This window comes from Balaenoptera physalus, assembly GCF_965194825.1.
Source record: "Balaenoptera physalus genome assembly, chromosome: 3".
Lineage (NCBI taxonomy): Eukaryota > Metazoa > Chordata > Mammalia > Artiodactyla > Balaenopteridae > Balaenoptera > Balaenoptera physalus.
This window is the reverse complement of record NC_138890.1, coordinates 19,911,656-19,939,299: the sequence shown is the minus strand read 5'-3', so window position 1 is coordinate 19,939,299 and position 27,644 is coordinate 19,911,656. Positions and strand designations below refer to the sequence as shown.

The 27,644-nt window shown below is 41.8% G+C and overlaps 1 protein-coding gene across 1 annotated transcript in view; it reads right to left on the bottom strand.

Annotated features, from left to right (window-relative positions):
• Positions 1-27,644, bottom strand: part of COL23A1 (collagen type XXIII alpha 1 chain) — a 368,401-nt gene that overhangs the window by 271,192 nt on the left and 69,565 nt on the right. The gene's annotated exons all lie outside the window — the stretch shown is intronic.

The following is a 27,644-nucleotide window of genomic DNA, read 5'->3' as shown; positions in this document are numbered from 1 at the left end:
TCCACTTCTAGGAAGATGGAGTGGACATGCTTTTTACTATTTCTTCCACTAAGAACAATGAAAAGCCCTGGGCATTATATATAAAACAATTCTATAGAGAACATAAGAAGCCTCTTACAGTGGAGAGAAGAAGGAAGACTAGCAAGGTACCTCGGGACCCAGGGAACAACACAGTGGTGAGTTCCTGGGTTTTCTTTTTGCCTCATAGATCCCAGACTTGGAGCTGGAGAAGCCAGCAACCTAGAAACACCAAGGGGCACAGGCCAAAAGAGCCTCCAGCAGAAGCCTGCTCTCTGTAGCCAAAGGACCAGGAAAGGGGCAGCCTGGCATGACAGAGGACTTTCAGACAACCCCTCTCTACTCCAGCCAAACACTACAGGAAAAACAGTGACTCCACTCTCACCACTGCCCTCGAGGGCTGAGTGGGGAGCCTAGATTCCACCCTCACAAGGCCATGTATAAGGAGGCACCAATACCGCTGCTGGGGTGGTAGCAGAGAAGGCCAAGTAGGGAGCCAGGACATTCACCCAAGCCAACCAGTAATGAGCCCCCACCTGGGGTACTGCTGGAGCCCACACTGGGTACCGGAACTCCCAATGAGCTCAGCAGTCACACGGAGCCCCAGCTCGGGTGTCAAGAGAGGCAGACGAGGGAGGGCCTGACTTCCACCTCCACTCCACTTCCCCTGCCGGGGCAGTATCAGAGAAAGTGAGCTAAAACAGAAGTGTAAAGGAATCAAGAATTAAAAAACAAACAACCTGATGGGAAAATGGGCAAAATACATGAATAGAAAAGAGAATAATAGTACTACCTCATTAGACTGTTTTTATGATTAAACGATGTGTGTGCTTAAAATAGTTTCTCACACAATGAAAGCTGTAAACAAGAGGTGGTATTATCATTACTATTGCTGTTTCACAGGAAATGGCACACATATGCTTGAAAAACATGAAAAGATGCTCAACATGATTAGTAATCAGAAAAATGCTAATTAAAACCATCATGAGACAATAATTCGCACACTTTGCATACACTAGATGACCAAAAATTAAAAGTCTACAGGAACACTTACTCATTGCTAGTAGAGGATCAGTGACCACATCCACTTTGGAAAACAATTTGGAATTATCTTGAAAAGTTGAACATTCCCATAGTTGATGATCCAGCAACACCACTTCTAGATAAACTCTAAAATTCTCACACACGTGCCAACAGATGTTCAGGAATGTTCCCAGCAACACTGTCCACAGTAACAAAAGACTGGAAAACCCCAACTGTCCATCAACATGCAAATATAATGGTAGTATATACACACAATGGAACAACAGCCAGCACCAACGACGAGTGAATTACGGCTACATGCAACAACACAGGAAGCCTTACAAACAATGTTAAATCACAGAAGAGCACATTCAGAAACAGGAAGACCATAACCACTCAAACTAGAAACAACCAGTGTTCTATTTTTTTAAAAAGGTGGGGAAAGGAGGGAGAGATTAATTCATACAATGTCAATGTTATGAAAGATACAGAAAGTCTGTGGAAATGTTCCTGTTTAAACAATGCTAAGGAGACACAGCTATTGTACATTTAGCACTGAAGGGAAAAAATGTTATAAAGTGCATTATTAGGTCAATTTACTGAAGTTAAAAAACTGCAATGTGTTTAAGTAATAGAATACTCTTATTGTTAGAAAATAAATACATATTGAAGTATTTAGGGGTGACATAATGTGACAGCCTCAAATGGCTCCCCAGAAAAACTCTGTGTGTATGTGTGTGTGTGTGTGTGTGTGTGTGTGTGTGTGTGTGTGTGTGTAGGGAGGGGGGAGAAGCAGGGAGAGAGAGAACAAGATCAAATGATAAAGAAAACAGGGTAAAATGATAACAATAGGTGAATCAGGGTAGAGGCTAATGGATGTTCTTTGTACTCTTTTTACTTTCTCAGATTTTCTGTAAGTTTGAAATTATTTCCAAAATAAACAGTTCAGAAGAAGAGGCGAAAGGGCAATGATAAAATTCAGGATAACAATTACCTGAGGTGGGCCAGGCAGAGGAATGGGCTCAGTTAGGAGGGATGGATGCCGACTTCCATTTGTGCTCTGAATCTTTATTTGGTAAACAGGTCCTCAGGTGTTCATTATATTATTATACTTTATAGCTCAGGCATTGTCATTTGTATGTGATCAAGCATTACAGTTGGAAAAAAAAAAAAAAAAAAGCATTACAGTTGAAAAGATAAAAAAGAAAAACGTCTCATCTCAGGATAGACATTTCAGGCTGATACTGACCGGAGCACTGAATATATACTTGATACCTAGAATATTTTCATTGTAAGGATAAAATCTTCATATTTTTATGTTTTGCATATTCTACAACTTCCCATCTTATTCTCCCTTTCAGATATTTTTATGTTGGGGCAGGAGGGGTAAAAGTGTAAGAGAAACTGGGAAGTGGGACAGACAGGTCAGTTTACTGCTCTTGAGTTTTAAAATGATAATTTTAAAAAATCTACCTTCCTTTGGTGAAAGGGCCAACTGCTGGGTCTGGGACACAGTGGGCAGTGGTGTAGGTCAGGAGGCCTGGCTTGGATGCTAATATACTGTCCACCGTGGGGCAGGCCCCAGGAGCAGCAGGAACACAGGAGCTGGGGTTGATGGGGACGGCAGTGGGTGGGGTCCATGCAGGGAGAAGGGTTGCCTCCCAGATGGAGAGCAAAGCACAGGGTTAGGGAGACTGGGCACAGGCAATAGGCTGGAATCTCAGTGGGTGGTGGTGACAGCTGCTGCTGGAGAAGTGGACAGGGGGTGGGTGTGGGGAAAGGAGGAGGTGCAGTCCCCGTCCTGGAGGTACTGGAGCAAAGATCAGAAACTCAAATGTCTCATGGGGCCAGGCCAGTCCCCTGCTGAGTGAAGCAAATGCATCCGAGGAGTTGGGGGGAGAAGCTCCTTGTCTATATTACATATGTGCCTCAACATGCACTGAGTTGGCTGTAGGATCTGTGGCCAACAAAGGGGACTCTGCTCCAGCCACCTGTGGCCAAGCAGGAATGGCCCAGAGTTGACAGATTTTTCTGATTTTTGGAATCAGAATGGCCAGAGTTGTTCTGACTTTTCAAGAGAAACTGGAAATTTGAATTTTATGTGAGATCTACGGATTTATAAGTGTTGTCTCAAAGCTTTTTAAAACAAGAGGCAGGCCTGATAAATATGTGATGGCCACCATTTAGTGCCTCCTTACAAAGTTTATTCATTTTCTGGGACTGTCATAACAAAGTACCACTGACTGGGTGGCTTAAACAACAGAAATGTCTTCTCTCAGAGTCCTGGAGGCGGAAGTCCAAGATCACGGTGTTAGCAGGGGTGGTTTCTTCCAAGTGCTGTGAGGTGAATCTGTCCTGTGCTTCCCGCCCAGCTTCCGGTGGTTTGCTGCAGTCTTTGGTGCTTCTTGGCCTGTAGATGTGTCACCCTGATCTCTGCCTTCATCTTCACATGGTGTTCTCCCTGTGTGTGTGTGTCTCTGTGTCCAAATTTCCCTCCCCCCCTTTTTAAGGATGTAGGCATATTGGATTAGGGCCCACCCTAATGACCTCATATTGATCATCTGCAAAGACCCTATTTTTAAATAAAGTCCCATTCATGGGTCTCGGGGTTAAGATTTCAACATCTTTTGGGAGGACACAGTTCAACCCATAACACTAGAGGAAATCAGCAGATGATCAAAGCAGTGACTGAGGCCCAGGAGGGTCATGATAGGACCAGAGGGTGGTTCAGAGTGGGGCCTGGACTCAGGGATGGGGTGTCCAATCATTGGAATGAGATACATAGAAGGACCTGTGCTAGACTGAGTCTGTCCACAAGGGCTTGGACACCTCCTGAGGCAGCAGCCCCACAGAGAGAAGCATGTAAGAGGCCAGGAAGCCTGGCAGACTGTGACCCTATGCTAAGTCTCAAAGATGCTGAGGATGCACAGGAAAGCCAAAGGTAATCCAAATCCATGCCTCCAGGGCCTTTGGACCCTGAATGAGGCTTCTGATGGGACATACCCACCCAGCACTGCACCCAGAGCCTGAGAAGCACATGTGTGGCCAGATCTGCTGAAGGATTTGAGAAGTTGGATGGAACAAATAAATAAACAAAGAAAGATTAAAAAAAAAAAACAGCAAAGGCCTGTTTCTTGACCAGGACTGAATTACCCTGCCACTCCCCAGGGCTGAAGCCTGTCCTGGCAGTCAGGGCTCAGCCTGGGGGTGTTTCCAGTCCTTGGCGACGGTGGTTCCCAGCCTGCCCAAATGACTGACAGTTCTTTGAGGCCACAGGTTCCTGGGTGCCCCACACCACTGCGGCCTGCACACATGAGCAGCAGCTGGTGCCTGCACTCAGGGGACTTGATCAGGAAAACCAAGGGACCCCAGGACACATCCTCCAAACAGACTTTGGAGCTACAGAAGCCATGGAAATATTCATCCCCATCCATCCAGGGAATATCGGCCCAGCCAATCGTGTGTGACCATAAATGCCTAGGCCAGCGGGGGAAATGGAGGCTCAGTGGGAGGTTGGAAGGAGGGTCTGACTCAAGCAGGAGACCTGGTGTGGGGCTGCAGTTGTTCCTGAAGACATTAACACAATTACTTATGGAATACAGCAAGTACTTCATATTACTGTTTCCAATTCTTATTAATGATGACAAGACTTTACTTAATTTCCAAGATTTTATATGTGCACCCCTTCTCTTACAACAAAAACCTTGGTTCCCCAAGACATTAATATAATTACTTAAGGTTAATGTATATATGTTAGCTTCACAAAACAATACCATTTTTATTACCAACAGCAAGACTATGGAATGCGGTTCAGGTTTTGTGTGTGTGTGGTTCTTTCTGTCTCTGTCCCACTTGGAATGCACAAATTACTGTGTTTCGAAGTCACTTGAAACAATTCTCTGTGAGGTTATGCCATCAATTTTGCATACAGGACCATTTGTCTCAGTTTGTTTTTGATGTTAAGAGATGGCTTTCGCTCTTTTTTGGTTTCATTTTGATTTCTAGTTATGTAAAATGTTTACATGGTTCCAAAGCCAACTTATGAAACAAGGCACATTGCTTGGTTTGTAAACCTGTCATTTGTTCTTCTGTTGTTTCTATTTCAAAAATAAGCAAATATATATATATATACACATACATATATATATATATATATACACATACACATACACACCTATATACCTATCGATGTATATATATGTATATATATATGTGTGTGTGTGTGTGTGTGTGTGTGTGTGTGTGTGTGTGTGTGTGTATTACTATTTCCCTCCCTTTTGCTTATATAAAAGGCAGCATACTATATAAACGGTTCTGTACCTGATCTTTTCCTGGTCAGTTAGCAATATATCCTGACAGTAACTTCACATTGATACAGACCCTCCTCGTTCCCTCTCACAGCTCCACACTACATCACTGTGCAAATGTGCCATAGTTTGTCCAGTCAGGTCCATTTGGATGAAGTCTTGGGAGATTCCCCATCTTTGGCTTTGCAAATAGTGCTGCAAACTATAGGCTTGTTCATATGTAACTTCTTTCTTTTGAAAAGATTCCATTTTGAATCCTCACTCTCTCATCAATGAACCCTTTGGATAGTCACTTAATATTTCAAACCTCAGGCTCCTCATCTGTAAAATGGGGATAATAATAGTATCTAGCTCACAGTTCAAAATGAGTTAACATGATTTAAAATACCCAGCACAGGGCCTGGCACATAGTGAACAGTCAATAAATGTTTGCTATTGTTGCTGTTGTTGTTCCATTTTTAAAAAAAATAAATTTATTTATTTTTGGCTGCATTGGGTCTCCATTGCTGTGCGCAGGCTTTCTCTAGTTGCGGCGAGCGGGGGCTACTCTTCATTGTGGTGCACGGGCTTCTCATTGTAGTGGCTTCTCTTGTTGTGGAGCACGGGCTCTAGGGGCGCGGGCTTCAGTAGTTGTAGCATGCGGTGGGCTCAGTAGTTGTGGCACATGGGCTCAGTAGTTGTGGCTCTCAGGCTCTAGAGCACAGGCTCAGTAGTTGTGGCACACGGGCTTAGTTGCTCTGCGGCATGTGGGATCTTCCTGGACCAGGGCTCGAACCTGTGTCCCCTGCATTGGCAGGCGGATTCTTAACCACAGAACCACCAGGGAAGTCCCTCCATTTTGTTTTAATTATTCATAGCCTAGGACTTTAAAAGTTCACTGTCTGGAAGGAGAGAGAGAGATGTAAATTTTTAGTTACCTAATGGGGTATTGAGTGCTATCAGAGGTATAAGAACAAGTCCTGTTGGAGCACAGTGGAGAGGCTCAACAACTATGCCTGGGGATCAGAAAGGCTGTCCATGACAGTTGATTTGTCCATCCCACCAACCCTTTTCCTTATGGAAACCACACCCCAGGTTTCCTTTCTCAACACATGGAGCTGCAGCAACCCCCGCCCCCTAGGTTAGCATATGACCCAGGCCTGACCTCCCAGGGTCTCAATGATTGGCTCAGGAATAGGCACAGGACCCAGTGCAACCAATGAGGGTCAGCCCTGGAGCTCACCAGGGACTATTAGAAAAGAGGCTCTCTCATTTTCCACCAGAATGTTAATCTCATTGAATGTAAGCCTGGAACTGCCAGGGGCCAACACACGGCAAGGGAGAATGTGAAGAAATCAGAGCTAAGAGGTGGAGAAGGACAGATTCTCAACATTTGTCTCTTGGACACTGGGGATTTCAGTTAAGTGGGCTGAAAGAAAGCCCTTTTCTGACTAAGTCAGTTTGAATTGGGTTCTCATTTACATTAAGAATGCCAGATAGAGGAGGCCTGATGCCTGAGGCTTAGTTACTAGGGGGATACGGAAAGGAAAGACCTTCCGGCAGAGAGAAAATCATGTGGAAAGTCCTGAGGAAATGTAGCAGTCAGCCTTTTTTGTAGCTTTAACTAAAGCAAGATCTGTGGGCTGATGCCCATCATCTGAACAAACCCAACTTCTCAGCTGGAAGGCTAAGCTCCAGATCCTGAGGAAGGGCAGGGAATTCTCACCTGGAGAATCGTCAGCTAGGTGATGTCAGAATCAGATAAGAGCATGCAAATGAGTTGTTGGTGGTGTCGGAGCCTCCCCAGATGCAGGTTGGGGACATTGTCCATGTCCATCATAGTCTGCAAGATGTTCTCACAGGCATTCTCCCCACTGCCGAGTGTAGCCTTAACCCGCATCTGCATTTTACCCTGGAGCCTCCACTACCCTCCATGGTCCTGCCTGTTACATTGTGGCTTTGGTTTCTGAAGCCTCCTATGCTCTAGAAGTCCCTCTTCTCATGTTCCCATGTTTTTGCTTGATGCCACTTTTCCATACTGAATCAGCTAATGAAGCTTCACAGAGTGCCTTAACTGAAACACACCATATAACAGCTTGTGCTGAGCAGGGCAATAGGGCCAGGCTGTGCACCTCTGGCTTGGTGCTGGGGGCAGGGAGTGGTGAGACTGAGAAACGGGAATTTGCTACTTGGAGGCTTTTTAAAAAAAAACTTTTTATTTTGAAATAATTACAGATTCACAGGAAGTTACAGATAGTACAGAGAAGTCTGTAGTGCTCTTCACCCAGTTTCCCCCACAGTTACTTCGTGCTTAATTACAGTGCAATATCAAAACCAAGAAGTTGACATTGATGCACTGTGTGTGTACACTTCTATGTCATTTTATCACAGATGTAGATTAGTGTTATCATCACCACAATCAAAATACAGAAATGTTCCGTCATTATAAAGATCTTCCTTACATTACCCCTTAACAATAGTAAATGTGGATTTGTCTATTTCTCCTTTTCAGCTTTTTTAGTTTTTGCTTCACATATTTTTTAGCTCTAGCCTTTGGAGAATACATTCAGGATTTTTATCTTTTGTTGGTGGATAAACCCTTTTATCATTATATAATGTCTCTCTCTGTCCCTGACAATTTTCTTTGCAACTTTATCTAATATTAATATAGTTAGTGCTTTTATTTATTTATTTGGCTGCACCGGGTCTTAGTTGCGGCACACGGGATCTTTAGTTGTGGCATGCGGAATCTTTAGTTGCGGCATGCGAATTCTTAGTTGTGGCATGTGGGATCTAGTTCCCTGACCAGGGATGGAACCTGGGCTCCCTGCATTGGGAGTGCAGAGTCTTAGCCACAGGGTAGTCCCTAGTGCTCTCTTTTGATCAATGTTTACATGATACATCTTTCTCCATCCTTTTGCTCATCTAACTATATTCATATATTTTAAGGGAGTTTTTGCAGGCAGCTTATAGTTGTGTTTTTTTTGTTTGTTTTGATGTGGACCATTTTTAAAGTCTTTATTGAATTTATTACATATTGCTTCTCTTTTTGTGTTTTGGTTTTTTGGCTGCAAGTCATGTGGGATCTTAGCTCCCCAACCAGGGATCGAACCCGCACCCCCTGCATTGGACGGTAAAGTCTTAACCACTGGACTGCCAGGGAAGTCCTCGCAGCTTATAGTTGGATCATAGTTTTTTTTTTTAATCCACTCTGACAATCTCTGTCATTTAGTTGGTGTATTTAGACCATTTACATTTATATTTAATGTAATTACTTATGTTAGGGCTTAAGTGTGTACTTTTAACTTTAATTCTGTTTGTCCTATTTTTTATTTCTCTGTTTTACTTTTCCTGCCTTCCTGCGGGTTACTTGAACATCTTTTTGGAATTCCATTTTGATATATCTCTAGTGCTTTTGAGTATATCACTTTGTATAGCTTTTTTAGTGGTTGTTCTGGGTATTACATCATACATACATAATTTACCACAGTTTACTGATGTTGTCATTTTACCACTTTGATGACATATAGAAACCTTACCTCCTGCTAAGTCCCTTTACCCTCCTCCACTTATAATTGTCTTAACTATTTCCTCTACATACATTTAAAACCACATCAGACAGTGTTATATTTTTGCTTCAACTGTCACACTTAGAAAATTCAAGAGGAGAAGAAAAATGCTTTTACTCATTCTGTTGGTCTTCTTTCCTGATGTTCCAAGATTCCTTCTTTTAATATTTTTTTTCTCTAAGAGAATTTCCTTTAGCTATACTTTTAGGGTAGGTCTGCTGGCAACAAATTCTCTTAGTTTTCATTTCATCTGAGAACATCTTGATTTCTCCTTCATTTCTGATGAATATTTTTAGTATAGGATTCTGGGTTAATAGTTCTTTTATTTCAGCACTTGAAAATGATTATGCCACTTCCTTCTGGCCTCCATGGTTTTTGATGAGAAATATACAGTTATTCAAATTGTATTCTTCCTTTAGGTATGCTGTTGCTTCTCCCTGATTGCTTTCAAGATTGTTTCTTTGTCATGAGATTTCAGAAATTTGACTTGTGTCTTGGTGTGGATTTCTATGGGTTTATCCTGTTTGGGATTTGCTTAGTTTCTTGAAACTGTAGGTTTATGTCTTTTGCCAAATTTGGAAAGTTTTCAGTCATTATTTCTTTGAGTACTTTTCAACTTGCCCTCTTTCTCCTCTCCTTCTAGGACTCCAAAAACATGAATGTTAGATCTTTTGTGGTAATCTCACAGGTTCCCTAAGGCTCTGTTCATTTTTGTTTGTTTTGTTTTTCTCTATTTTCTCTGATGTTTAGATTGTGTAATTTCTATTATTCTATCTTTCTGTTCACTGACTCTTTCTTCTTTTATCCCCATCCTGCTGTTGATACCATCTACTAAGTTTTTAATTTTGGTTTCTGTATTCTTCAGTTCTAAAATCTCCATTTTGTTTTTCTTTATCTCTTCTATTTCTTTGTTGAGGCTGTATTTTTTTTCATTTGTTTCAAGCATGTTCATAATTGCTCATTGAAGCATTCTTATGATGGCTGCTTTAATAGTCATTGGAGACAATTCTAACATCTCTGCCATCTTGGTACTGGTATGCATTGATTGTCTTTTTCTATTCAGGTTATAATTTTCCTGGTTCTTGTTATGATGAGTGGTTGCCAATTGAAACCCATACATTTTGAGTATTATATCATGAGATTCGAGATATTTAAATCTTCTGTTTTAGCTGGCTCCCCTTACAGCACTCTGGCAGGAGAAGAGATACCTTTTCATTACTGCCAGGTGGGAGTAGACTCCAGGTTCCCCACTTGGCCTCTGTTGACACCCAAAGTGGGGAGGGTCTCCTTGGTACTTCTGGGTGGGAGTGGGAGTTCCATCTTCCCACTCAGCCTCTACTAATCCCATCCTGGCTGGGTGGGGCTTCTCCTCAGGCAGCCTCTACTGACACTATTTGGCTGGAATTGAGCAGTTATTATCTAAACTTTTCTCTCTTGCAAGGCTTTCCCTTTCCTGTTCCTCTGGCTAGAGGGAGTAGACTTTTATTGGGAGCTCACCAATGTCATTTCTTGGATCCTGAGGTCCCTTCTCTCCACCATAACTGTCTTCTTATGTTGGTTTCATATATAATATCCATGGATTTTAGTTGTTCTTAGCAGGAGGAATAGGAAAAAAGTATTTCTCCTTCATCTTTCCACAAGTGAAAGTTACTTGGATCATTTTAAAGTATGTTTCATAGAAACAGTCTCACAGGCATAGAGAACAGATTTGTGGTTGCCGAGGGGGAGGGGGGTGGGGGAGGGATGGACTGGGAGTTTGGGACTGGAAGATGCAAACTATTATATACAGAATGGATAAAGGACAAGGTCCTACTGTATAGCACAGGGAACTATATTCAATATCTTATAATAAACTATAATGAAAAATGAATATATATATTCAACTGAATCACTTAGCTTGCATCAGGGACTAACACAACATTGTAAATCAACTATACTTCAATAAAAAATAAATTTAAAACATAAATAAAGTATGTTTCAAATGCCAAAGTGGAGCAAAAGTAAAACAGTCACAGTGCCAGAGGCAAACACTTTAACACCTTTGATGGCACTGAAGGTGGTGGTGAAAGGTCATGGGTGTGGGGCTGGAATGACCTGAAACAACACTAATTTGACCTTGGGCAAACTGCTTTGGCTGTCAGAGGCTCAGTTCTCCTTCTGGAAAATAAAAACCAAACTATTTATTATGTAGGGGTGTCATGAGGAGAAAGTGAGATAAACTATGTCAAGTACATGGCATTGAGAATATATGTCATTAATAACTTCTTTACTTTTCTCCATCAGTTCCAACGTTACATCCTAATATTTCCTAAACAAATCCTGAGGTGTAGCTCAAATTGTTCATAATCCTGCTGCAGTTGGGACTCAGTTTCCCCATCTTTAAAAGGAAAGGATTGGTCTAGATCACTGCTACTCAATGGATGGGCTGTAGCAGTCCCTGGGAGCTTGTTAGTAATGCAGAATCTCAGGCACCACACCCAGCCTACTGAATCAGAACCTGCATTTTAAGAAGACCTCCAGCTTAGTCTGGCATAGGGAAGTTTGAGAAGTGGTGCTCTGGGTGACTTTTAAGGCCACTGTCAGCTCTGACCTTACCTATCTTGGGCTTTCCCACCTCTGAACCACTGTTAAAATGCTCTGACCTATCTACTCTGGCCACACAGTGCTAACCATCATTTAAAGTGCAGCACAATCCCACCCTGCCCCACCCCATCCCAAGCATAAAGCTTTCTCTGACCACTTCAACCTGAACTGATCCTCTAGATGCCTTAAATGACCATTCTCTAGACCATTAGCAAGATGATTTATCTGTTTAGTGACAGCTTGCCTGTTTTCTTCTTGAACCACTATTTAAACCATATATCATGTATTCTTATTGAACTTTCTATAGCTTTTCAGAAACTGAGGATGTAGACAGCTCCCGGAAAGCTCTTAGAGAGCAGAGACCATGACTTCCACATGCTTTACTGTTCACCGTCTGGTTCCCCACACATAGGAGATACTCAAATACATAATCATTTTCACTGAGAATGTGTTCTAAGCACAGCTTTCAAGTCCCTACAATTAGTAATGAGAAAATGCTATAGTTATCAATCTTTAAAATGAGCATAAATAAACCTACATTTTCTGTTCCCTGAGATATTAAAAAGGAAACTTAAAAAAAAAAATGACAATATCCAGTGCTGGAGAGATTGTGCTGAAACTGGTACTCACACACTACAGTGTAAATTGACACAACCCTTTTAGAAAACAAATTGGCAATATATATTATGGACCAAAAAGATGTTTCCAGAAAATCCACTCCTTTATCTTAATTAAGCAAAAGCAAGAGTTTATTTGTATGAAGAGTCATGAGAGTAAAAACTTGCACATAATCTAAATGCCAAACATTAGAGAACTGGTGTATCTCCATTTGATGGCCTACCATGGAACCATTTAAAATAATTAGGAAGGCTGTATTCAAACAAGAAAATGTTTATTCAATATTAGGTAAGAAAACCAGAATAGAAAATAACATATGCTATTGATTATAACTAATATATGCAAACAGGAACTCAAAAGGAAAGAACAAAAAATTAGAAATTATATTTTAAGGTGGTGGGATTGGGTTTAATTTCCTGTACTCATTTTTTTCCAAAATTTTTCATTTTGCCAACTTTTCATTAAAGTAAACAACAACAACAACAACAACTTTTTTTTAGTGACACCAAAAGTAGATTAGGAGAGCACCATGGGAGGATTCACTTAGGAACAGATCAAAGCCCATTTTCCTTGTAGGTTCACCCATAATGCCATTATGTGGGATCTGACAGTGATGTGACATCTGAATTAATAACCAAGGCCTCAGCATCAAGAAGTTCTCAGTAGTTACAGAGCAAAGGAGATCTCAAGGCTGGAAATTACCATCTCAAAAGAGAAGATGTTAGTTCACAACCTATAGCTTCGAGTTGTCATTCATTCTTCCCCCAGTCCCCACTAAAACATAGACTCTATTTGCAGACTGCCAGTGAGATGTGTGCTCATTAAAGAATGAAAAGCTATTTTTTTAACATCTTTATTGGAGTATAATTGCTTTACAATGGTGTGTTAGTTTCTGCTTAAGAATGAAAAGCTTTAAAAAAAAGTTTTTAGCCCACGTACCAACCCTTTCCTTGGCACTTCACTCACAGGGAGCCCCAGTTCACTTCCCTCCTGTGCTGATAGGAGTGGTAAGTAAGTCCTGGGGCCCAGTCACCCGCTCTGGTGACCCATGGGTCCCGTGATCTATAGTGACCCCAATCTACATGCTCCCTGACAAGTTCCTGAACCTTTTCCTAAGCCTATAAAATGCGGATATTGATGCTTTCCTCACAGGGAAAAATTAAATGGGGGGAGAATTTTGACTATTCCTGGGATAGGGCAATGATTAATATATGTTATCATCTCAGATATCAATTATATCCTATCAGTTTTTAAAATGAAAAATGAAAACAAATTTAAATTGATACCACTCATTGCTAGATGAGGATGGACACTCTTGTACATCCTAGTGGGAGTCTATATTGATATGACCCTTTGAGAGGGCAGTTTGGAAATACTATGTCTAACAGAAGCTTTAAAAATCTGCATATCATTTGACCTAGCAATTCCACTTTTGGGAATCTTTCGAAAGGAAATTAGATAGAGGGGCAAATGTGAATGTACAGGGATGTTCAGGGCAGTATTATTTATAAGCAGAAAACTGGAAATAGACTGAGTGTTCAACGGTAGAAGTCTGGTACACAAATTTTCGTACATGCTTGCAATGGAATCCTACTCAGCACTAATGAAGTTGTAGAAGTATACTTAATCACTTAAAGAAGTGGTTGCGGAATACTGAGCTATTTTAAGCAATAATATTTACTGTGTGATTCTATTTTGTGGGGAAAGACTATCTACATATCTAGATAAAGATGTGCATGTACCATGTATAGGATATCCAGTTTGAGAAAGAGAATATTATTTATGGACTTTTCTTAAATTTCTTAGTATTTCCTGGGTGTCTTGGGTGTGAATGGTGAATTAACATGTCTCCTATCCCTTGGGGGAGAGACCTATGCACAGAGAGTGGCAGGGGAAAGGGGTCAGTAGAAAGGCCCATGGGACATGCCACTATGTGCCAGGGACTCAGCAGCCCTGCCCAGGCTCTAAAATGAACTGTGGGAGTGGGGAGGGCAATCCCTCACACTGTGTCTTGGCTCAGAGAGGATGAAGAGCCTTGTGGCTGGAGAGGAGCAGAGGGGTTGCTCTCAGCTCTGCTGCAGCTGCAAACCCCCAAGGAGATGCCTCCCTCTCCCCTTCACCCAGCTCCAGCAGGCTGTGGGGCTCCTGTTGGGACAGCTGAGCACTCACTGAGTACCAGTGTCCAGATTGATGGGACTAACATTGACCCGTGCCTGCTCTGTTCTTGTTGCAATTACATGAATTTTTTCATCCACTCCTCCCACCTTGATGCACGTTTCCAGAGTCATACAGCCGGTAGGAGGCAGATCTGAGTTAGTACTTGGAGATCAGCGCTCACTGCCCTGCACCACATCCAGTGCAAAGGGGATGGAGAAAGAGTAGACTGTGTGTTCCAGGAGCTCAAGCTGGAGAGGAGGGGCACACCCAAGAGGGAGAGATGGAAAGAAAGAAGACAGATGCCACTGAGTAGTAAACTCCCTCATTTCAGAGGGCGAGATGGGCATAAGGTGAACCCTGGAGGATGGCAGCATGTGACAGGACCCAGGGGAGAGTGATAATAGTGGTGGTGACAATAACAATAGCAACATGTGTTGGTTTACTGGGATGCCAGGCACTGCACTAAACACTGTACCATATTAACTCACTTAAACCTCACTACAACCTACGAGGTGTGTACTCTCAGGAACCCAATTTACCAATAAAGAAACTGAAGCACAGAGCTTAAGAAACTTGACCAAGACCACACAGCTGGAAAGTGATAGAGCCAGGATTCCCAAGACCACACAGCTGGAAAGTGACAGAGCCAGGATTCCAACCCAAACAGCCTCCCCCAGCCTCTCCCTGGCTTAAAACAACACAAACTAATTATCCTAAGAGTTCCGTAGGTCATAAGTCCAGTATGATCTCATCAGACTAAAATCAAGGTGTCAGCAGGCTATGTTCCCTTCTGGAGGCTCTAGGGGAGAATCTCCCTCCTGCTCATTCAGGTTGTTGGCAGAATTCAGTTCCTGCGGTTGTAGGACTGAGGTCCCCATTTCTTTCTGGCTGTGAAATAAGGGTGGATCCCAGCTTCTAGAGGTTGCTGCATTCCTTGGCTCATGGTCTCCTTCCTCCATCTTCAAAGTCAGCACTGGCAGGTGGAGTCCTTCTCACAGTGTATGTCTCTGACTTACCTTTTTCAATCGTCTTCCACTTTTTTGCAAAAATTATTCTTGTAAATTGCAATAACATATACATAACATGAAATTTACCATTTTAACTATTTTTAAGTGTACAGTTCAGTAGCATTCACATTGGTGTGAAACCATCACCACTATCCATCTCCAGAATTTTTTTCATATTGCAAAACTGAAACTCTATACTCAAATTATAACTCCCTATTTTCTCCTCCCCCAGTTCCTGGCAACCAGCATTCTACTTTCTCTCTCAATGAATCTGACTACTCTAGAAACCTCATATAAAAGGAATCATACAGTATTTGTCCTTCTGTGACCGGCTTATTTCACTTAACACAGTGTCCTCAAGGTTCATCATATTGTAGCTTGTGTCAGAATTTCCTTTCTTTTTAAGGCTGAATAACATTCCATTGTATACCATGTTTTGTTTATCCATTCATCCACCCATGGACACTTGGGTTGCTTCCATCTTTAGGCTATTGTGAAAAATGCTGCTATGAACACGAGTGTACAAATATCTCTTCACATCCCTGCTTTTAATCCTGTGGGGTATATGGAACTGCCAGAAGTGGAATTGCTGGATCATACGGTAATTGTGTTTTTGATTTTTTGAAGAACCTCCATACTGTTTTCCAGAGCAGCTGCACCACTTTACATTCTGAATGCAGACCTCTTAATCCACAGCCTATGCCCTTAATTCTATGCTGTCTGAGGAAGGGTGCTCTGGTACAAGGACCCAGGGATAAAGATGCAGAGGCAGGGTGAGCAGGTGTGTTTGGAGGGCAGTGAGGAGCCCATCCTGGCTGGCATGGAGGCCCCAGAGGTGTGCCAGGCTGAGACATTTAGACTTGATGCTGAAGAAACTGGGAGCCACTGAAGGTTCTGAGAAAAGGAAGGCACTCCGAAGACAGGGTTTCATTGGGAAGACTGTTCACATGGCTGAGACTGAGGGGGTGAATGCTGGCATGAAACAAACCCTGTAGCCTATGGTTCTCTTTGAGGAGCCCAGAGATTCCTTTTTTATACATTCATTAGTTCAACAATCCATTGATTCCAAATCCATCACCACACTCAGTGCCACATCCTGGGGCCACAAAGGCTGAGGCCACGGACGTGAATCAACCTGGGACTCATAGCCCAGTGGGGAGGCTGACACAGCAGCCTACTACCCCCAGCAACATACAAAGGGGACGCTTTGGGAACTCAGGGATGTGGGCCAACACAGAAAATTCACATTTGTTACTGACACGCATGGGAGGAAAAACACATTACAGAGACTGGTCACATTTTCCCAGCCTCAGAATCCCAGTTCCTCATAGGGTACAGGCTACTCTCACCCACAAATGCATAACACTGGCTATAAATTCAGTTACAGGACAACTACATGTAAAACAATGAAATTAGAACACTCCCTAACACCATACACAAAAATAAACTCAAAATGGATTAAAGACCTAAATGTAAGGCCAGACACTATCAAACTCTTAGAGGAAAACATAGGCAGAACACTCTATGACACAAATCACAGCAAGATCCTTTTTGACCCACCTCCTAGAGAAATGGAAATAAAAACAAAAATAAACAAATGGAACCTAATGAAACTTAAAAGCTTTTGTACAGCAAAGGAAACCATAAACAAAACGAAAAGACAACCCTCAGAATGGGAGAAAATATTTGTGAACGAAGCAACTGATAAAGGATTAATCTCCAAAATATACAAACAGCTCATGCAGCTCAATATCAAAAAAAAGACAACAACAACCCAATCAAAAATGTGCAGAAGATCTAAATAGACATTTCTCCAAAGAAGACATACAGTTGAACAAAAAGCATGTGAAACGATGTTCAACATCTCCAGTTATTAGAGAAATGCAAATCAAAACTACAATGACATATCACCTCACACCAGTCAGAATGGACATCATCAAAAAATCTACAAACAATAAATGCTGGAGAGGGTGTGGAGAAAAGGGAACCCTCCTACACTGTTGATGGGAATGTCAATTGGTACAGCCACTATGAAGAACGGTATGGAGGTTCCTTGAAAAACTAAAAATAGAACTACCATATGATCCAGCTATCCCACTCCTGGGCATATATCCAGAGATAACCATAATTCGAAAAGATACATGCACCCCAATGTTCATTGCAGCACTATTTACAATAGCAAAGACATGGAAACAACCTAAGCGTCCATCGACAGAGGAATGGATAAAGAAGATGTGGTACATATATACAATGGACTATTACTCAGTCATAAAAAAAAGAATGAAATAATGCCATTTGCCACAACATGGATGGACCTAGAGATTGTCATACTGAGTGAAGTAAGTCAGACAGTGTAAGACAAATATCATATGATATCGCTTATATGTGTAATCTAAAAAAAATGATACAAATGAACTTCTTTACAAAACAGAAACAGACTCACAAACTTAGTAAACAAACGTGGTTACCAAAGGGGAAAGGTGGGGGAGAGGGATAAATTAGGAGGTTGGGATAAACATATACACACTGCTATATATAAAATAGATAAATAATAAGGACCTACTGTATAGCACAGGGAACTCTGCTCAATATTCTGTAATAACCTTAATCTGAAAAGAATTTGATAAAGAATAAATCTGTATATGTATAACTGAATCACTTTGCTGTACATGTGATATTAATACAACATTGTAAATCAACTGTAGTCCAATATAAAATAAAAATTTTTTTAATAAAAAATAAGATATGTTAATAAATTTAATTTTTTTCTTATTAAGAAAACCTCAATGAGATATCACCTCACACCTGACAGAATGGCTATCATCAAAAAGAACACAAATAACCAATGTTTGCAAGGATGTGGAGAAAAGGGAACTCTCGAGCACTGTGTGAATGTAAATTGGTGTTGCCAATGCAGAAATAGTGTGGAGGTTTCTCAGAAAACTAAAAATAGAACTACCATATGATCCAGCAATTCCACTACTGTGTATATATCTGAAAAAAATGAAAAGACTTATTGGAGAAGATACATGCACCCCAATGTTCATAGCAGCATTATTTACATTGCCAAGATATGGAAGCAACCTAAGTGTCCATCAACAGATAAATGGATAAAAAACAGGTGGTGTAGATATACACAATGGAATACTACTGAGCCATAAAAAATGAAAATTTGCCATTTGCAACAACATGGATGGAACTTGAGGGCATTATGCTAAGTTAAAAAGTCAGTCAGTGAGAGGAGCTTCAAGATGGCGGAAGAGTAAGACGCGGAGATCACCTTCCTCCCCACAGATACATCAGAAATACATCTACATGTGGAACTGCTCCTATAGAACACCTACTGAACGTTGGCAGAAGACCTCAGACCTCCCAAAAGGCAAGAAACTCCCCACGTACCTGGGTAGGGCAAAAGAATAAAGAAAAAACAGAGACAGAGCATAGGGACGGGACCTGCACCAGTGGGAGGGAGCTGTGAAGGAGGAAAGGTTTCCACACACTAGGAAGCCCCTTCGCGGGCGGAGACTGCGGGTGGCGGAGTGGGGAAGCTTCGGAGCCACGGAGGAGAGCGCAACAACAGGGGTGCGGAGGGCAAAGTGGAGAGATTCCCGCACAGAGGCTCGGCGCCGAGCAGCACTCACCAGCCCGAGAGGCTTGTCTGCTCACCCGCCGGGGCGGGCGGGGCCTGGGAGCTGAGGCTCGGGCTTTGGTCGGATCGCAGGGAGAGGACTGGGGTTGGCGGCGTGAACACAGCCTGAAGGGGCCTAGTGCGCCACGGCTAGCCGGGAGGGAGTCCGGGAAAAGGTCTGGAGCTGCCGAAGAGACAAGAGACTTTTTCTTCCCTCTTTGTTTCCTGGTGCGCGAGGAGAGGGGATTAAGAGCGCCGCTTAAAGGAGCTCCAGAGATGGGCGCAAGCTGCGGCTATCAGCGCGGACCCCAGAGACGGGCTTGAGACGCTAACGCTGCTGCTGCCGCCACCAAGAAGCCTGTGAGCAAACACAGGTCACTATCCACACCGCCCCTCCCAGGAGCCTGTGCAGCCCGCCACTGCCAGGGTCCCGTGATCCAGGGACAACTTCCTTGGGAGAACGCATGGTGCGCCTCAGGCTGGTGCAACGTCACACTGGCCTCGGCCGCCGCAGGCTCGCCCCGCATCCGTATCCCTCCCTCCCCCCGGCCTGAGTGAGCCAGAGCCCCCAAATCAGCTGCTCCTTTAACCCCGTCCTGTCTGGGGGGGAACAGATGCCCTCAGGTGACCTACACGCAGAGGCGGGGACGAATCCAAAGCTGAACGCTGGGAGCTGTGCAAACAAAGAAGAGAAAGGGAAATTTCTGCCAGCAGCCTCAGGAGCAGCGGATTAAAGCTCCACAATCAACTTGATGTACCCTGCATCTGTGGAATACCTGAATAGACAACGAATCATCCCAAATTGAGGAGGTGGACTTTGGGAGCAAGATATATTATTTTTTCCCCTTTTTCTCTTTTTGTGAGTGTGTATGTGTATGCTTCTGTGTGTGATTTTGTCTGTATAGCTTTGCTTTCACCATTTGTCCTAGGGTTCTGTCCGTCCGGTTTTTTTTTTTACTTAAAAATTTTTTTTTCTAAATAATTATTTTTTATTTTAATTACTTTATGTTATTTTATTTTACTATATTTTATTTTATCCTCTTTCTTTCTTTCTATTTTTTCTCCCTTTTATTCTGAGCCGTGTGGATGAAAGGCTCTTGGTGCTCCAGCCAGGAGTCAGTGCTGTGCCTCTGAGGTGGGAGAGCCAACCAACTTCAGGACACTGGTCCACAAGAGACCTCCCAGCTCCATGTAATATCAAACAGCGAAAATCTCCCAGAGATCTCCATCTCAACACCAAGACCCAGCTTCACTCAACGACCAGCAAGCTACAGTGCTGGACACCCTATGCCAAGCAACTAGCAAGACAGGAACACAGCCCCATCCATTAGCAGAGAGGCTGCCTAAAATCATAATAAGGCCACAGACACCCCAAAACACACCACCAGACGTGGGCCTGCCCACCAGAAAGACAAGATCCAGCCTCATCCACCAGAACACAGGCACCAGTCCCCTCCACCAGGAAGCCTACACAACCCACTGAACCAACCTTAGCCACTGGGGACAGACACCAAAAACAACGGGAACTATGAACATGCAGCCTGCGAAAAGGAGACCCCAAACACAGTAAGTTAAGCAAAATGAGAAGACAGAAAAACACAGCAGATGAAGGAGCAAGGTAAAAACCCACCAGACCTAATAAATGAAGAGGAAATAGGCAGTCTACCTGAAAAAGAATTCAGAATAATGATAGTAAAGATGATCCAAAATCTTGGAAATAGAATAGAGAAAATGCAAGAAATGTTTAACAAGGACCTAGAAGAACTAAAGAGCAAACAAACAATGATGAACAACACAATAAATAAAATTAAAAATTCTCTAGAAGGGATCAATAGCAGAATAACTGAGGCAGAAGAACGGATAAGTGACCTGGAAGATAAAATAGTGGAAATAACTACTGCAGAGCAGAATAAAGAAAAAAGAATGAAAAGAACTGAGGACAGTCTCAGAGACCTCTGGGACAACATTAAATGCACCAACATTCGAATTATAGGGGTCCCAGAAGAAGAAGAGAAAAAGAAAGGGACTGAGAAAATATTTGAAGAGATTATAGTTGAAAACTTCCCTAATATGGGAAAGGAAATAGTTAATCAAGTCCAGGAAGCACAGAGAGTCCCATACAGGATAATCCAAGGAGAAACACGCCAAGACACATATTAATCAAACTATCAAAAATTAAATACAAATAAAACATATTAAAAGCAGCAAGGGAAAAACAACAAATAACACACAAGGGAATCCCCATAAGGTTAACAGCTGACCTTTCAGCAGAAACTCAGCAAGCCAGAAGGGAGTGGCAGGACATATTTAAAGTGATAAAGGAGAAAAACCTACAACCAAGATTACTCTACCCAGCAAGGATCTCATTCAGATTTGATGGAGAAATTAAAACCTTTACAGACAAGCAAAAGCTGAGAGAGTTCAGCACCACCAAACCAGCTTTACAACAAATGCTAAAGGAACTTCTCAGGCAGGAAACACAAGAGAAGGAAAAGACCTACAATAACAAACCCAAAACAATTAAGAAAATGGGAATAGGAACATACATATTGATAATTACCTTAAATGTAAATGGATTAAATGCTCCCACCAAAAGACACAGACTCGCTGAATGGATACAAAAACAAGACCCGTATATATGCTGTCTACAAAAGACCCACTTCAGACCTAGGGACACATACAGAATGAAAGTGAGGGGATGGAAAAAGATATTCCATGCAAATGGAAATCAAAAGAAAGCTGGAGTAGCAATTCTCATATCAGACAAAATAGACTTTAAAATAAAGACTATTACAAGAGACAAAGGACACTACATAATGATCAACAGATTGATCCAAGAAGAAGATATAACAATTGTAAATATGTATGCACCCAACGTAGGAGCACATCAATACATAAGGCAAATACTAACAGCCATAAAAGGTGAAATCGACAGTAACATAATCATAGTAGGGGACTTTAACACCCCACTTTCACCAATGGACAGATCATCCAAAATGAAAATAAATAAGGAAACAGAAGCTTTAAATGATACATTAAACAAGATAGACTTAATTGATATTTACAGGACATTCCATCCAAAAACAACAGAATACACATTCTTCTCAAGTGCTCATGGAACATTCTCCAGGATAGATCATATCTTGGGTCACAAATCAAGCCTTGGTAAATTTTAGAAAATTGAAATCGTATCAAGTATCTTTTTTGACCACAATGCTATGAGACTAGATATCAATTACAGGAAAAGATCTGTAAAAAATACAAACACATGGAGGCTACACAATACACTACTTAATAACGAAGTGATCACTGAAGAAATCAAAGGGGAAATCAAAAAATACCTAGAAACAAATGACAATGGAGACACGACGACCCAAAACCTATGGGATGCAGCAAAAGCAGTTCTAAGAGGGAAGTTTATAGCAATACAATCCTACCTTAAGAAACAACAAACATCTCAAATAAACAACCTATCCTTGCACCTAAAGCAATTAGAGAAAGAAGAACAAAAAAACCCCAAAGTTAGCAGAAGGAAAGAAATCATAAAGATCAGATCAGAAATAAATGAAAAAGAAATGAAGGAAACGATAGCAAAGATCAATAAAACTAAAAGCTGGTTCTTTGAGAAGATAAACAAAATTGATAAACCATTAGCCAGACTCATCAAGAAAAAAAGGAAGAAGACTCAAATCAATAGAATTAGAAATGAAAAAGGAGAAGTAACAACTGACACTGCAGAAATACAAAGGATCATGAGAGATTACTACAAGCAACTCTATGCCAATAAAATGGACAACCTGGAAGAAATGGACAAATTCTTAGAAATGCACAACCTGCCAAGACTCAACCAGGAAGAAATAGAAAATATGAACAGACCAATCACAAGCACTGAAATTGAAACTGTGATTGAAAATCTTCCAACAAACAAAAGCCCAGGACCAGATGGCTTCACAGGCGAATTCTATCAAACATTTAGAGAAGAGCTAACACCTATCCTTCTCAAACTCTTCCAAAATATAGCAGAGGGAGGAACACTCCCCAACTCATTCTACGAGGCCACCATCACCCTGATACCAAAACCAGACAAAGATGTCACAAAGAAAGAAAACTACAGGCCAATATCACTGATGAACATAGATGCAAAAATCCTCAACAAAATACTAGCAAACAGAATCCAACAGCACATTAAAAGGATCATACACCATGATTAAGTGGGGTTTATTCCAGGAATGCAAGGATTCTTTAATATACGCAAATCAGTCAACGTGATACATCATATTAACAAATTGAAGGAGAAAAACCATATGATCATCTCAATAGATGCAGAGAAAGCTGTCAACAAAATTCAACACCCATTTATGATAAAAGCCCTGCAGAAAGTAGGCATAGAGGGAACTTTCGTCAACATAATAAAGGCCATATATGACAAACCCACAGCCAACATTGTCCTCAATGGTGAAAAACTGAAACCATTTTCACTAAGATCAGGAACAAGACAAGGTTGCCCACTCCCACCGCTATTATTCAACATAGTTTTGGAAGTGTTAGCCACAGCAATCAGAGAAGAAAAAGAAATAAAAGGAATCCAAATCGGAAAAGAAGAAGTAAAGCTGTCACTGTTTGCAGATGACATGATACTATACATAGAGAATCCTAAAGATGCTACCAGAAAACTACTAGAGCTAATCAATGAATTTGGTAAAGTAGCAGGATACAAAATTAATGCACAGAAATCTCTTGCATTCCTATATACTAATGATGAAAAATCTGAAAGTGAAATTAAGAAAACACTCCCATTTACCATTGCAACAAAAAGAATAAAATATCTAGGAATAAACCTACCTAAGGAGACAAAAGACCTGTATGCAGAAAATTATAAGACACTGATGAAAGAAATTAAAGATGATACAAATAGATGGAGAGATATACCATGTTCTTGGATTGGAAGAATCAATATTGTGAAAATGACTCTACTACCCAAAGCAATCTACAGATTCAATGCAATCCCTATCAAACTACCACTGGCATTTTTCACAGAAGAAGAACAAAAAATTTCCCAATTTGTATGGAAACACAAAAGACCCCAAATAGCCAAAGCAATCTTGAGAATGAAAAATGGAGCTAGAGGAATCAGGCTCCCTGGCTTCAGACTATACTACAAAGCTACAGTAATCAAGACAGTATGGTACTGGCACAAAAACAGAAATATAGATCAATGGAACAGGACAGAAAGCCCAGAGATAAACCCACACACATATGGTCACCTTATTTTTGATAAAGGAGGCAAGAATATACATTGGAGAAAAGACAGCCTCTTCAATAAGTGGTGCTGGGAAAACTGGACAGCTATATGTAAAAGTATGGAATTAGAACACTCCTTAACACCATGCACAAAAATAAACTCAAAATGGATTAAAGACCTAAATGTAAGGCCAGACACTATCAAACTCTTAGAGGAAAACATAGGCAGAACACTCTATGACATAAATCACAGCAAGATCCTTTTTGACCCACCTCCTAGAGAAATGGAAATAAAAACAAAAATAAACAAATGGAACCTAATGAAACTTAAAAGCTTTTGCACAGCAAAGGAAACCACAAACAACACCAAAAGACAACCCTCAGAATGGGAGAAAATATTTGCAAATGAAGCAACTGACAAAGGATTAATCTCCAAAATTTACAAGCAGCTCATGCAGCTCAATATCAAAAAAACAAACAACCCAATCCAAAAATGGGCAGAAGACCTAAATAGACATTTCTCCAAAGAAGATATACAGATTGCCAACAGACACATGAAAGAACGCTCAACATCATTAATCATTAGAGAAATGCAAATCAAAACTACAATGAGATATCATCTCACACTGGTCAGAATGGCCATCATCAAAAAATCTACAAACAATAAATGCTGGAGAGGGTGTGGAGAAAAGGGAACACTCTTGCACTGTTGGTGGGAATGTAAGTTGATACAGCCAATATGGAGAACAGTATGGAGGTTCCTTAAAAAACTAAAAATAGAAATACCATATGACCCAGCAATCCCACTACTGGGCATATACCCTGAGAAAACCATAATTCAAAAAGAGTCATGTACCAAAATATTCATTGCAGCTCTGTTTACAATAGCCAGGAAATGGAAGCAACCTAAGTGTCCATCAACAGATGAATGGATAAAGAAGATGTGGCACATATATACAATGGAATATTACTCAGCCATATAAATAAATGACATTGAGTTATTTGTAGTGAGGTGGATGGACCTAGAGTCTGTCATACAGAGTGAAGTAAGTCAGAAAGAGAAAAACAAATACTGTATGCTAACACATATATATGGAATCTAAGAAAAGAAAAAAAAAAACGTCATGAAGAACCTAGGGGCAAGACGGGAATAAAGACGCAGACCTACTCGAGAATGGCCTTGAGGATATGGGGATGGGGAAGGGTAAGTTGGGACAAAGTGAGAGAGTGGCATGGACATATATACACTACCAAACGTAAAATAGATAGCTAGTGGGAAGCAGCCGCATAGCACAGGGAGATCAGCTCGGTGCTTTGTGACCACCTAGAGGGGTGGAATATGGAGGGTGGGAGGGAGGGAGACGCAAGAGGGAAGAGATATGGGGACATATGTATATGTATAACTGATTCACTTTGTTATAAAGCAGAAACTAACACACCATTGTAAAGCAATTATACTCCAATAAAGATGTTAAAAAAAAGTCAGTCAGTGAAAGAAAAATACTGTATTATGTCACATACATGTGGAATCTTTTTGAAAAGCCAAAAGTATACAAATAGAGAGTAGAATAGTGGTTCCCAGAAGCTGGGGGATTTGCGGAGATGTTGGTCAAAAGGTACAACCTTCCAGTTATAAAATGAATACGTTTTGAGAATCTAAGAGAGCGTGGTGACAGTAGTTAACAATTCTCTAGTATATCCTTGAAAGTTGCCAAGAGAGTAATTCTTAAATGTTCTACCCCCAAAAAAAGGTAATTTTTGAGGTGATGTTAACTAATCTTATTGTGGTAATTATTTTGGAATATATAAATATATCAGATCATTACATGGTACACCTTAAATGTATACAATGTTACACGTCAATTATATCTCAATGGAACTGGAAAAATACAATAAAATTAAATGTACAATATGTAGAAATGAAGGAACCATATAAAAATTGAGTACATACTGTTTATTCATAATTCAAGAAAGTGCAAAATAATCTTTCTTTGTTTTGTATATAATTGTGAAGACCTTAATCTCCCTGAGCCTCAGTTTTCTTATTTCTGAATGTAATGTAGGATACTAAACAGAACTTCACATGTATGTCTGGAGGAATAAAAAAAATGTGTGCAAAAAACAAACAAACAAACAAAAAAATTCAATTACAGCTCAGTATTTTCAGAGTGTGGCTTAATAATTAGGGTCAAAGCTGAGTAAAGGGACCAATTCCTGTTTGTGTTTTCTGCCGAGGTTCTCATTTTTAGAGCTATTTCCCCCCAGAGCCCAATGAAAATAAAGTCATTCTCTTTGAAGCAAAACTTTTCCACGCAGAAGAAAGTTGCTGCCTGTTCTAATGGACACCCAAGAGCCATGTGCTGCACAAGTTTCTTGGAGCAGCTGAGCTGCAGATGTGGAGGAGGGCTGGTTAGGCTTAGCTCCCAGCCAGCCCTCCTGGGCTTGTCTGCTACGGGGGACTTTCCTCAGGAAGCCACATTGCTCTTGGCCTCTTCTGCTCCTCTACATGCCCCGCAGCAGCCTCCAGGCCCACACAGGCTCCTTCTGCAGTTTGCCCACCTGGGTGGGGATGGGACCAGGCCTGGGTGAGTATCTGCTGTGACCCTGCTAGGCAGGGTCGGCCCAGGAGCAGCATTGGTCCAGAATCGGTGCATTGCTTTCCAGGGGATGGGGGCCCCAAGCAGCCAGAGTGGGGGGCAGTGGTGAGGAAAGGCATGCCAGGTCCACAAATCATCCACAGCCCTTGAATGCCTAGAATCCATTCTCCTCTTGTCCAGTCTCCTCACCCTCTGACCCTTGCAGATTCTGAGGAGCTCAGCATGCCTCCCCCTTCATGGAGGAAACAGAAGCCCCAGGGGCAACTTGCTCAGCCTCCCGACTCCCACCTGTCCTTCCTCGTGGCCTTGCTGCCCACCTCCTCCTACCTCTTCAGGGCCCTCGACACTGTACTCGCTTCAGCCCTCTGGTCTCCCCTGCTCTCCTGGCTGCTCCGCTGTTGCCCACACTAATGTTCCTTCCCTCCTGAGACCCTCCCAGCACCCCGTGCCCCCTCCCAGGTGCTGCCCACTCAGTCTCACCTCTTCCTCTCTTCTACACCTCCACCCATTGCTCAACCCACTGCCCCCAAATAACACCCACCAAGTTCTAAAATGACCTCCTTGTTGCCGAACCCAGTGGACACATTTTGGTGCTTGGTGTCGCCTGACCCTGGTGACCTGCTCACCTGGCTCCTCCATCCTACTTACAGACCTGGCTTTCCTCCCCACCCTGCTTCTGTCTGCTGTCTCTGCAGCCCTCTCTTCCCGTGCCTTTTACTTAAATGGGGTTTCCCTTCATCTTGGTGGGTTCCTCAGGCTGCTGACAAGCGCTCTCCTCTTCTCTCTCTCCGTAGAGCCCTCTTGAGAGATCTCACCTCCTCCCTGATTTTTTACCGTCAATCCCGAGTTTCAGAAACAGATCCTGGGCGCCCCCACCATGATGTTCCACCTGGACAATCCTCTCTTCCACCCAACCT